Consider the following 13,452-nt stretch of genomic DNA (forward strand, 5'->3'; position numbering starts at 1 on the left):
ACTCACCATTATTATTTGGTATTTTACCCTAGGGCTGGAGCGATAGCACAGCGGGTAGGGCGTTCGCCTTACACGCGGCCAACATGGCCGACCCGAGTTCGATTCCTCCGCCCCTCTCGGAGAGCCCAGCAAGCTACCGAGAGTATTCGATATGCCAGACACAGTAACAACAAAGTCTCCAATGGAGAAGTTACTGGGCCCACTCGAGCAAATCAACGATCAACGGGAGGGCCTTTACCTTTACCTTTACCTATTTTACCCTAACACTTAGATCTGCTGAAAAGGCAACAGTAGACAATTTGTTTTCTATTGCTGGTTAAGAATAACATTGCATTCATCTGGGGAACATAAAGTAACAAAATAGGAGACTAACACCCAAGAATGGCCGAGATTAGTACCAGTAATTTTGCTCCATGGCTTGGAGGTCAGCCACACATGCTAGGGGAAAAGGGAGCTCAGATAGAGAAGGGAGCACCAAATAAAGGGTGCTGGGAGGATTCTCCCAGGATGAAAGAAGCATGCTGAAAGCAGACTATAGACCAAACATGGTTGCCACTCAATATCGCTTTTGCAAACCACAACACCCAATAGGAGAGAGAGAACAAAAGGGAATGCCCTGACACAGAGGCAGGGTGGAATGGGGGGATGGGGGGTGGGAGGTATACAGGGATCCGTGGTGGTGGGAAATGGGCACTGGTGGAGAGATGGGTATTTGATCATTGTATAATTGAAACCCAAGCACAAAAGTTTGTAAGTCTACAACTGTACCTCATGGTGTCTCACTAATAAAAATTTTTTAAAAAATGTAGGGACTTAAAAAAAAGAATAACATATGGTGTTGTGTGGCTGCAGTAGTAGCCGTGCGATTTTAAAATTCTGAAATTTTAACGCTTAACTCTGGAGGGATTTCTGCCAAAATCTGCTGGGTTCCGAGATTTGTTCCTGAGTCTCTTGGATCATGGCTATTAAGCAACTTAATCAGGAGCCAGAAAGGCTGTTCATGGACGGTGACTTGGGGTCTCGTTGGGGTGGGGAGGAAAGGGCCGGCTCGACCCCCATCCCATGAGGCCCCACGTGTCTCATCACTGAAGACCAAAACCTGACTGTGCAATGGCCTCTGGAGGATGGCAGCCACCGAGCCACCTAGGGAAAGCGGGTGGAGGGACAGTACCCTTTCCCTGCTGGGGTGGCCCGGCGACAGTAACCTACTGTGGGTCCGATGCATTTCTGCCAAAAGCCACTGGGTTCCGAGGTTTGTTTCTGAGTCTGTGGATCATGGCCATTAAGCAGCTTGATCAGGAGCCAGAGAGGCCGTTCGTGGATGGCAGCTCAGGGTCTTGTTGGGGTGGGGAAGAGAGGGCCGGATCCACCCCCATCCCATGAGACCCCATATGTCTCGTCACTGCAGGTCCAAACATGACTTTCCAGTGGCCTCTGGACGATGATGGCCACCAGACTGCCAGGGGGAGTAGACACTAAACCTATTCCCACCTGGGTTGGCCCAGTTCTGGTACCCTACTGCAGGGACTGGACGCATTTCTGCCAAAAGCCACTGGGTTTCGAGATTTATTTCTAAGTCTCTGGGATCGTGGCTGTTAAGCAGCTTGATCAGGAGCTAGAGAGGCCGTTCATGGGTGGCAATTCAGGGACTTGTTGGGATGGGAAGGAAAGGGTCGGCTTCACCCCCATCCTGTGAGGCCCCACGTGTCTCGTCACTGTGGGCCCAAACCTGACTGTCAATGGCCTCTGGTGGATGTTGGCCACCGATCCGCCAAGGGGGAGCAGGTGGAGGGACAGCACCCTTTCCCACCTGAGGTGGCCTGGCGACAGTAACCTACTGCGTGGTCCAGATGCATTTCTGCCAAAAAACGCTGGGTTGAGATCTGTTTCTGAGTCTCTGGGATTATGGCCATTCATCAGCTTGATTAGGAGCCAGAGAGGCCAATCGTAGGTGGCGACTTGGGGTCTCATTGGGATGGGGAGGAAAGGGCAAGCTCAATCCCCGTCTGTTGAGACCCCGCATGTCTCATCACTGAGTGGCCCAAACCTGACTGTCCAGTGGCCTCTGGAGGATGGTGATCACCAGGCCGCGAGGGGGAACAGGCAAGGCATGAAACCTATTCCCAACTGGAGTGGCCAAGCACCAGTAACCTACTGCAGGAACAGGATGCATTTCTGCCAAAAGCTATTGGGTTCCAAGATTCGTTTCTGAGTCTCTGGGATTATCACCATTAAGTAGTTTCATCAGGAACCAGAGAAGCCATGCCTCCAATTATATAGCTGAGCCGGAAGTGGTTTGTGGATGTGTCTCACACATACCTAACTTTTGGCCGTTTACTTTCTTGGTAAACTTTGCCCCAAGTTTTTGGGGTCTGGCCAAAGGCACAGAAGCGATTTTGGGGTATCTGAAAGTCTGCATCAGGCTGCTGATGCACTTGCCTCACAGGTACATGTTGACCAGCTGGCGGCACTATACCCCCACTCCCATTTTCTTTTTCCCAAGAATTGCTTTAGCTATTTATGGGAGCTTATTGTTCCATATGAATTTCAGGAGTGTTTGCTCCATTTCATTGAAGAATGTCGTGGGTATCATTATAGGGATCACACTGAATTTGTAAAATGCTTTGGGAAGTATTGCCATTTTGACAATGTTAATTCTCCCAATCCATGAGCAGGGGATATCTTTACATTTCATCATGTCCTCTATTATTTCCTCAAGTAGCATTTTGGAGTTTTCTTTGTACAGGTCCTTTACTTCCTTAGTTAAGCTGATTCCTAGGTACTTGATTTTCTGGGGCACAATTGTGAACTGTACTGTTTATTTCACGTCACTTTCTTCTCTCTCACTATTTGCATATAGGAAAGCCATGGACTTTTTGGTATTGATTTTATAGCCTGCAACTTTACTATACAAGTCTATTGTTTCTAGGAGTTTCTTGGTAGAGATATTAGGGTTCTCTAAGTATAATATATCATCTGCGAATAGTGAGAGCTTGATTTTTTCCTTTCCTACCTGAATGCCCTTAAAATCTTTTTCTTGCCTATCCACTGTTGCAAGTACTTCCAGTACTATATTGAACAGCAGTGGAGAGAGTGGGCATCCTTGTCTCATCCCTGATCTTAGAGGAAAGGCTCTCAGTTTTTCCCCACTGAGGATGATGCTTGCTATAGGCTTGTGGTAGATGGCTTTAACTATAGTCAATATATTGAGGAAAGTCCCCTCTATATCCATTTTGGCAAGGGTTTTCATCATAAAGGGGTGCTGGATCTTGTCAAATGCTTTCTCTGCATCTATTGATATGTTCATATGTTTTTTATCTTTTCTTTTGTTGATATGATGAATTATGTTGATTGATTTCCGAATGTTAAACCATCCTCGCATCCCCGGGATGAATCACACTTGGTCATGATGTATGACCTTTTTGATGAGTTGTTGAATTCTATTTGCTAGTATTTTGTTCAGAATCTTCACATCCATGTTCATCAGGAATATCTGCCTATAGTTTTCTTTTCATATGGTGTCTTTGCTTCCTTTTGGTATTGGAGAGATATGGGCTTCATAAGAAACTGCTGGGGAGAGTTTCTGTTTCTTCAGTTTCCTGGAAAAGCTTGAGAAGAACTGGCAATAGGTCCTTTTTAAATGTTTGGAAAAATTGCTAGTGAATCCATCTGGATCTGGGTTTTTGTTTTGGGGAAGACTTTTGATTACAGTTTCAGTTTCCTTGATGTTAATAGGTCTATTCATGAACTCTAGATCTTCTTGATTCAGCCTTGGGAGATTATAGGAATCCAGGAATTTATCCATTTCTCCTAGGCTCTCTTGTTTCGTGGCATACAGACTTTCAAAGTAGTCTCTGATGATCTTTTGAATTTCTTTGGTTTCTGTTGTCATATCCCCCTTCTTAATTCTGATTCAGTTTATTAGGGTTCTCTCTCTCTCTTTCTCTCTCTCTCTCATTCCTGTGAGTCTTGCTAGTGGTTTATCTATCTTGTTTATTTTCTCGAGGAACCAGGTCTTTGTTTCATTGATCTTTCAGATTATTTTTTTGGTTTCCATGTCGTTGATTTCTGCTCTAAATTTTATGATATCTTTCCTTCTGTCTGCTTTGAACTCTTTTTCTTGATCCTTTTCTAAGCTCTTGAGTTGTGAAGTCAAGTTTTTAATGTGTGCCCTTTCTTCCTTCCTGAGAAATGCTTGCACAGCTATAAAATTTCCCCTTAACATGTCTTTAGCTGCATCCCATAGGGTCTAGTAGCTCATGTCTTCATTCTCATTTGTTTTCAGGTATCTTTTGATTTTGTTCTTTTCTTCCTGATCCACTCATTGTTCAACATTGAGTTGTTTAATTTCCAGGTGTTTGATTTGGTTCTCCGTGTCTGTATGTGACTCACTTCTATTCTCAGTACATCGTGGTCTGAAATGATTGTTGATACTATTTCTATTGTCCTGATTCTATTGAGGTATGTTTTGTATCCTAGCACATGGTCTATTTTGAAAAGTGTTTTGTGTGCACTGGAAAAGAATGTGTATTATTTCTTTTGGGGGGTGTAGAGCCCTGTATAGGTCTATAAGCCCTCTCTCTTCTATATCTTCCTTCAAAGCCAATGTTTCCTTGCTGAGTTTTGTTCTTGTTTATCTATCCAGAGGTGATAAGGCGATGTTGAAGCCTCTGGCTACTATTGTGTTGCTAGCAATGTCCTCCTTAAAATTTGTTAGCTGTTGTTTTAAATATTTAGCTGTTCCCTCATTAGGTGCGTATATATTTAAGAGTGTGATTTCTTCCTGTTGTACATATCCCTTGATGAATATAAAACGGCCTTTGCTGTCCCTTCTAATCTTTTTTAACCTGAAATTGATGTTGTCAGATACTAGTATGGTCATCCCAGCTTTTTTGAGGGAGCAGTTTGCTTGCAGGATTGTTTTCCTTCCTTTAACTTTGAGTCTGTGTTTGCTCTACCTGTTCAGATGAGCTTCTTGTAGGCAGCAGAATGTTGGGTTCTGTCTCTGAATCCATTTTGCCACTCTGTGTCTCTTAATTGGTGAATTTAGACCGTTGACATTGAGAGAGATTATTGTTATGGGGTTTTGTGTCATCTTTCTTTAAGGGTGTGTTGTGCTTGTAGGGTTTGTCTTGTCTTATAGTAGCCCCTTTAGACCTTGTTTTGATTTTTTTTTCTTTTTGGGTCACACCTGGCGATGCACAGGGGTTACTCCTGGCTCTGCACTCAGAAGTTACTCCTGGCGATGCTCAGGGGACCATATGGGTTTTTGGGAATCGAACCAAGTTGGCCATGTACAAGACAAATGCCCTACCTGCTGTACCAACTCTCCAGACCCTAGCCCTTGTTTTAGGTTTGGTTTTGAGTCTATGAAGTTCCTAAGCTGCTGTTTATTTAGAAAATAGTGTACCGTTCCTTCAATTTTGAGTGAGAATTTAGCTGGATAGAGTATTCTTGGTGGAGTGAGAATTTAGCTGGATAGACTATTCTGGATGAAACGTTCATTTTGGTGAGTTTTTTCACTATATTCCAACATTGCCTTCGGGCTTGGAGAGTTTCCTCTGATAGGTCTGCTGTGAATCTAAGAGGTGCTCCTTTGTATGTGATTTCCTTCTTTGACCTTGCTGCTTGCAGTATTGTGTCTCTATTGGTGGCATTCAGCATTCTGACTGTGATATGTCTTGGAGTGTTTTTGTTAGGGTCTCTTTTAGTTGGCTCCCTTCGGGCTCCTTGAATCTGAATGGTTGCATTGTCCAGCTCTAGGAATTTTTCAGCAATGATTTGTTTGATCGTGGTTTTTTTCCATTAAGATTGTTTCCCTGAGCTTCTGGTACTCCAATGATTCTAATGTTGTTCCTCTTGGAATCATCTCCTAGGACTCTGATTCGCTCAGAGCTATTTTGAGCTCTCTTGCCATTGTTTGTTATTGCCTGTTGACTTGGTGCAGCTGATCTTCCAGCTCACTGATTCTGTCTTCAGCTGTGGCCATTCTTTTGTTGAGGGCACAGACTGAGTTTTTTTTATTTCATCTGCGGAATCTTTTATTTGTGACATATCTGTGCATAGCTTTCCAATTTCTGCTCTCATTTCTTCCCGTAATTTCTCGATTGTTTCTCTCATGTTACTGGATATCTGTCTGACTGTTTCATTGAGTTCATTGAACATCTTCATGACTTCATATCTGAATTATTTCGCAGAGAGGTCTTTTAGGTGAGTAGCACTTAATGAGGCTTCTGGACTCTTTTCATCATCCTCCCCATGTGGTGGGAATTTGCGTTGTTTCTTCATGTTGGTGTGGAGGTATGGGGACTGAGATGTTACACTAGATTTCTTGGTATGACTAAACTATGCAGCCGCTTGCCAAAAATTATGCCATGCCCACTTCTACAGTAGTCACACCCACTTCTAAAGAAGCTATGCCCCCACAGGTACCAGGTGTGGGGAGGGGCGGTACTAGCTGGGAGGGGAAGAAGACCAGCACAGGGTTGGAGATGAACAGGAAGAGGCTCAGGGATGGTGGGCGACCCAGAGTCATAGAGGATGCCTGGGGCGCTTGCACAGAGAAAGCCAAGTCCTGAGTTTGAGTACTGGCGGGTTAACTGACCTGGGAGGGGAAGAAGACTGGCACAGGGTTGGGGACAAACAGGAAGAGACTCAGGGATCTTCTTTTGTTTTTTTCCTTGATATATGACATTCCCACTGGTGAGTTGATATCCCTTTTTAATCTTGATTTGGATTTCCCTGATAATAAAAGATGGTTAGCACTTTTTTTAATGTCTGTTGGCCTTTTGTCTATGTTCTTCAGACAAGTGTCTGTTCATTTTCTCCTTTCCACTTTTATAGTTTTTTAAAAAATTTTTTGATCTTTGTAATTATTTTGTATATGTTGAATATCAAACCTTCATCTGATGTATTGAGAATATTTTCTTCCATTTAGTTGGGTGTCCTTAAGTAAACCTATGTTTCTTTTGCCATGCTGACACTAATTGATAAGGGCTATTTTGTTTGCCAGTGTTGCGTTTGCCAATGAAACCATATTATTAAAAACATCTTCTAGGTCAAAATCTTGGATTATTCTGCTGATATTTTTCTTAATGAATTTTGTGGAATCTGGCCTGATTTCAAGGTCTGTGAACTCACTTTTTATAAAGGGTAATATATGGATCCAGCTTAATTTTTTCACATGTGATTATCCAGTTTTCCCAAAGCTATTTATTAAAGAGGCTATCTTTACACCACTTCATATGCCAACTTCTTTGTCAAAAGCTAATTGTCCATAGTTCTGGGCATTTGTTTTAGGTACATGACTCTAACCAATTATTTGGAGAATCTATCTTTAGTTTAAACACATAAACACACAATCATTATGCTTATTCTTATTTTGCTGCCTTCTTACAAAAAATATACAACTAAAAATAATGTGAACATCTATCATAATTTGTTTTCATAATGGTTCTGCTTTGTCTTTTCCAAAAACAAAATATAACAGAATCTTTCTAGTAGTTAAATACTACATCTTAAGTTTATTTTTTTAAAACACATAACTTGTGTTTGTTTTGAGGTCAGGCTCAGGGGATGTTTTCAGCATGGTGATTTGGGGCATGCAGTGATAGAAATCAAATCCTGGCCTTGTCCATGTGAACCTTGCACTTCTTTCCTCTGAACTATCTCCTTCACCTATGTTTCTAGTCATAAAAATCTTAAAATATATTATTGAGTGAAAAGTCAATCATTAGAAGTTGGAATGTGTGAGAACTTTCTACTTTATTTCCTCAATTGCTGTGCCTATGAGGAACAGTTTCTGGTAACTTCTATCTCAATTATGACTTCTGTTATACAAATCCCAGCCAGGAGAACTGGTATGTGACAGATGACTACATCCAGTTTTAGTCTTAGTAGTGGAGATTCACTAAGGATTGTATAGAGAGCTGCAATGGCTGTCAAATTCAACACCTCACCAAGAGCTGGGTACAGGTGTGCAAGCAATAGGGTAGAAGCAGAAAGTAGTTCTAAACCAACGTTGTGAGGAGAAATTTGGAGGGAGTCCTGTACCAACAAATGAACTGCAACAGTGACTTTTTAATGATATGGACTGGTTAAACACATATTCAGAGGGAAAGTGTATGGAAAAGCCTTTCTCACTTATCGCTAAAAATGATTCACAATTCTACTAAGTGCAGGTCCTGTTTTTTACTTAATAAAATAAAATTCTTCTATGACATCAGAAATAAACTTAGTCAAGCAAACTTACTTCTGAAACTAAATTTTGAGATGACCTGAGAACAAGGGGGAATCACCATTTCCCTATTTATTATAAATTTGAGTTTCCTGTAATGTCCCATGTATCCACATTAAAATAGAATCTGAGTAAAAAATATCAGTTTTGTTGGGTGTCAGAACATATTCAAATTGCCCATTTTTGACTAATTTAGAATACATATATGGGTATAATATATATATATATAATGGGCTGGAGCGGTAGCACAGCTGTAGGGCATTTGCCTTGCACGCAGCCAACATGGCTGACCCGAGTTCGATTCCTCCGCCCCTCTCGGAGAGCCCGGCAAGCTACTGAGAGCATCTCACCCGCAAGGCAGAGCCTGGCAAGCTACCTGTGATGTATTCAATATGCCAAACACAGTAACAACAAAGTCTCCAATGGAGACATTACTGGGCCCGCTCGAGCAAATCGATGAACAACGGGAGGACAGTCACAGTGATATATATATATGTATATATATATCTCCACTCAAGGTGGTTGTTGCTATTTAAGTGAACAAATACAAAACTGCTCTTCTGAACTACACAGTTAAGATGTGTCACTTGCACAATTTAAATACGTTTTAATAAATATACTTGCAACTAAAAATAAGCCCATATATAAAATATATTTTAAAATGTATAAAAATAAGTCATTCAACTTTAAGCCTTATTATAAGCACATACCAGTTCAAGAGTTATTTATTAACTTTCTACTTATGCACTTAGAATTAAAAATTATATAGTCCAAGGGCAGAGTGATAGTACAATGGGTAAGGCACTTGCCTTGCATGCAGTCAGTCTGGGTTTGACTCCCAGCACCGCATACAGTCCCTCAAGACCTATCAGGAATGGTCTATGAGCACTTAGCCAGGAAGTCTGGCTACCTCTGAGTGTGGATGCCTATGCAGGAAAAAAACAAATTATATAGGGCAGGAAATAAAATCATGAAATTTAATTTATGTACCTCAAAACCAGAAAAATTAATCCAAAACAAGATTATCTCCAGAATTTTCCTGATTTATAATGTAAGTCGATTTGCTCGAGCGGGCCCAGTAACGTCTCCATTGGAGACTTTGTTGTTACTGTGTCTGGCATATCGAATACGTCGAAGTTAGAAAATATGAAATCATTAAATAATTTTCTGGACATTTTAAATGTGAATATGAATGCTAACAAGTATTGTAGGTTGTTTATCAGTAGCTGAATATTTTCCTTCCATGCTCTAGTTCTTGCTGCTTCAAGCACATGCCCCCACTTTTCTTACTAGCAGCTAAACACATGCTGTTATTGTAATGATACTATAGTCAGGGTTAGGCTGCCATAATGCAATAGGCAACACCACTCCAGTCTCACACACAGCAGAGGCTTCCAAGTAGCTAAAGTCCTCTACAAATTCAAAATAATAATAAGAAGAGTTAGATGAGTTTTTAAAAAGACAGGAATAACACGATAGTTGACTACGCTCTGTATATTTTTACATATGAAACTACAGGAGTATCTACAAACTTTTTTTAAGATGTTGCTTTTAACGTTATTCTTAACTTTTTTAAATGTTTTTAATGTCTTTTTTAAGACGTTATATGTTTTTTAATAAAGACCCCCCATCCCTATTTTTTGAGGGGACCATACCTGATTGTTCTCAGGTGTGTCCGAGCTGTGGCTCTCAGGTGTGGCTTAATCCTGGCTGTGTTCAGGGATCATTCCTGGCAGTACTCAGGAATTAAAGGGGGTGCCTGAGACAAACTATAGTGGTCACATGCAAGACAAAAGACTTACTCTCTGCACTCCTTCTGGCTCCTCATATCTACCGAGAGAGTATACACAACATTTAAGATTTTAACTTTTACTCACTGGATGATTTTTATATCACAATGACCATTTTATCTGTATATAGGGAAAAGCCTACAAATACTTCTCCTACCCCGAGACTTTAAAAACCTGCCTGAAAAACTTGTCTATATATAGATGTGTGGATAAAGGATATATTTGTATATACACATATATAAATATGTCCACTATGAATTGCTATTTACTTATTTTAAAAGATGGGAAGAAGAGGAGAGAAAGAAAGAAAGAAAGAAAGAAAGAAAGAAAGAAAGAAAGAAAGAAGGAAGGAAGGAAGGAAGGAAAGAAAGAAAGAAAGAAAGAAAGAAAGAAAGAAAGAAAGAAAGAAAGAAAGAAGAGAGAAGAAAGGAAGGAAAGAAAGAAGGAAAAGGAAGAAGAGAGAGGGAGGGCGGTAGAGAAAGAGGGAGGGAAGAAAGAGAGGGGAGAAGGAGGGGAAGGAAGGGAGGAGGGAAGAAAGGAAGGAAGGAAGGAAGGAAGGAAGGAAGGAAGGAAGGAAGGAAGGAAGAAAGGAAGGAAGGAAGGGTGAGGGAGGAAGGGCGAGGGAGGGAGGGAGGAAGAAAAGGGTGAGGGAAGAAGAGGGGAGGGAAGGAGGAAAGCAGGAAAGGAGGAAGGAAGAGAGGAAGGAAGGAAGGAAGAAAGGAAGGAAGGAAGGAAGGGTGAAGGAGGAAGGGTGAGGGAGGGAGGGAGGAAGAAAAGGGTGAGGGAAGAAGAGGGGAGGGAAGGAGGAAAGCAGGAAGGAAGGAAGGAAGGAAGGAAGGAAGGAAGGAAGGAAGGAAGGAAGGGTGAGGGAGGAAGGGCGAGGGAGGGAGGGAGAAAGAAAAGGGTGAGGGAAGAAAAGGGGAGGGAAGGAGGAAAGGAGGAAGGGAGGAAGGAAGAGAGGAAGGAAAAGGAGGGAGAGAGGTTTAGAGGAAGGAAAGGGAGGGACGAAGGGAGGAAGGAAGGAAAGGGGGGAGGGAGGAAGGGAGTGAGGAAGGAAAGCAGGAAGGAAGGAAGGAAGGAAGGAAGGAAGGAAGGAAGGAAGGAAGGAAAAGGAAGGAAGGAAGGAAGGGAGGGAGGGAGGGAGGGAGGGAGGGAGGGAGGGAGGGAGGGAGGGAGGAAGGGAAGGAGGGAAGGAGGGAAGGAGGGAAGGAAAGGGAGAGAGGAAGGAAGAGAGAGAGAGGGAGGGCGGGAAGGATGGAGGCAGGCAGGCAGGAAGGCAGGTAGGCGGCTTATTTAAGCCTGGGGTCAAACAGGAACTAAATCATAAGACCGAAATTTTTATAGCATCTCAGCTTAGCTACCTGTCAGAGTACCTGAATTTTTAATAACTGCTATCCCCAGGTCTCATTCCCACCCTACCCCCAGACTACAATTAAATTGGCTCTCATTGGACTCTAGACAGATATTTTTCATAAAACCTGCAATTTCATGTAACACACAGCCAATATGATGATCACTGATTCATAATGATATCACAGTATCTTCAGGGCTCCTTGTTTTGTAAAATCACTTTAGCAAACATTTAATGCTGTAACATAAATGTGAAATAAATAAATAAATAAAACAATATGGGCGCACTAAATTCTAATTAGAGAGGTTATCATCAATTAATATTTAATCATCACAAGTTTGAAGAGCAAAACTACCTTCTTTAAAAAATAGGAAACCCTAAATAATAAAACATATAATCCTTAAATTCTAGCAAATGTGATTGCCTGTAAGAAAAAAAACTTAGTTTTAAGGATTCATGTCTATAGGTCTTGGATCTGCTGAAGATGAACTCTCAAGCTTATAGAAATTTTATCATTCATATAAGCATAGTTTAGACAGAAATTTAACTTTACAGTGACAAGACAAAGATTAATAACAAAGTTAACTTAAATATCATGACAATCGATATCTAAATATTTTCTACCCTTTCATATCCTCTTTCAACAAATGGTAATGACTTAAATCAGTGTCTTTCATTTTCTAAAGTCCTTTGTGTCAATGATTTCTTTACCTAATGGTTTTAATAACAGACATTAAAATTATTTCAACTGTAATGTTAAGGATGAAAGAACTAAAACTTACAGTGATTTGTTTCTGCATTCACAAAGGTTTTTCTTTAGTTAAAAAAAAAACAGTTAAGAAGGGCATAGCCAAACAGCCATTCTTCTCTATTTTTTCATGTGTGAATACATTTGTCTAACCTTTTGAAAAGGCAATTTGAATATATCAAGAGCCTTATATTAGTTGTCTCTTGTTACAGTAAAATGTTTCTTAAAACAAGATTCATTTTAATCTCTCTGTACATTAGAAATTTGGAAGCACTTTGGTTTGGTGTTTCTAGTTCAGGGTCTCATGAGATTGTATCAAACATACTTACTAGAGATACAATTACCTATGACTGGACCCTCACAGGGACTACCATCATTTAAAAATAATATTCTACTCTTTCCTTCTCCTTCTCTAGGTTTTTGTCCCATACTCAGCTGTGCTCAGGACTTACTCCTGGCTCTGTGCTCAGGAAGGTCCATAAGTTCATCAGTGTCATGGATCAAAATCAGGTTTGCCTCCTGCACGGCAAGTAAGGGACTTACCTACCATAAACTATCTCTGTTCTTTCATTTGAGTGTCTTTTGCATGAAACACTGAAGGAAACTAAGCAAAAGTCTCATCTCAGTAGAGCTAGTTATACATCAGCTGACATTCTCAGAACAAGGCTTCCAAGAAAAAGCAGAAAAGTCAAAGTTATAGGCCTTTTATTTTTTAATGGGGAGATGGGGAGATTCTCCTAAGCACTGCTTAGGAGTCCGGGGACTCTTCCTGGCAATTCTCTGTCGGCTAAGGACGTGCTGGTCTCAGACCCTGCATACCTGGATTATCTCAACCACCCTGGGGGTGCTTGGGAGCCTCCAGGACTCCCACAAGTTTTGCTGGGTACTGTGTGATATCAGTGACTGAACGAGGGTCAGCAGCATGCAATATTTGTGTCTTAATCCCTGTACTAGTCCCTGTTTCATTTGCTCTCAACAAAACGAACATCTTCGAATGCAGCAGCTATGTGTACCTTGGTCGAGAACTCAACATGAGGAACAACTTGGCACCAGAACTGCACAGAAAGAAGAGAGCAGCATGGAGCACCTTCCAAAGCATCAAAGAAGTTGTTAAGAGGACAGAGAACCTCCAGCTCCAGACACATCTTTTCGACTCCACCATTCTTTCTGCACTAACATATGCCTCAGAGACCTGAGCCCTGCAAAAACAGGATGAGAACGCTATTCAGGTATCCCAAAGAGGAATCGAAAGAGCTATGCTTGGAGTATCATGCTTCACCCAAATCAGAGAAGGAATCCAGAGTTCCGACCTCTGTCAACGATCGAG

This window comes from Sorex fumeus, unplaced genomic scaffold (assembly GCF_029834395.1).
Source record: "Sorex fumeus unplaced genomic scaffold, SorFum_2.1 ptg000072l, whole genome shotgun sequence".
Classification (NCBI taxonomy): Eukaryota; Metazoa; Chordata; class Mammalia; order Eulipotyphla; family Soricidae; genus Sorex; species Sorex fumeus.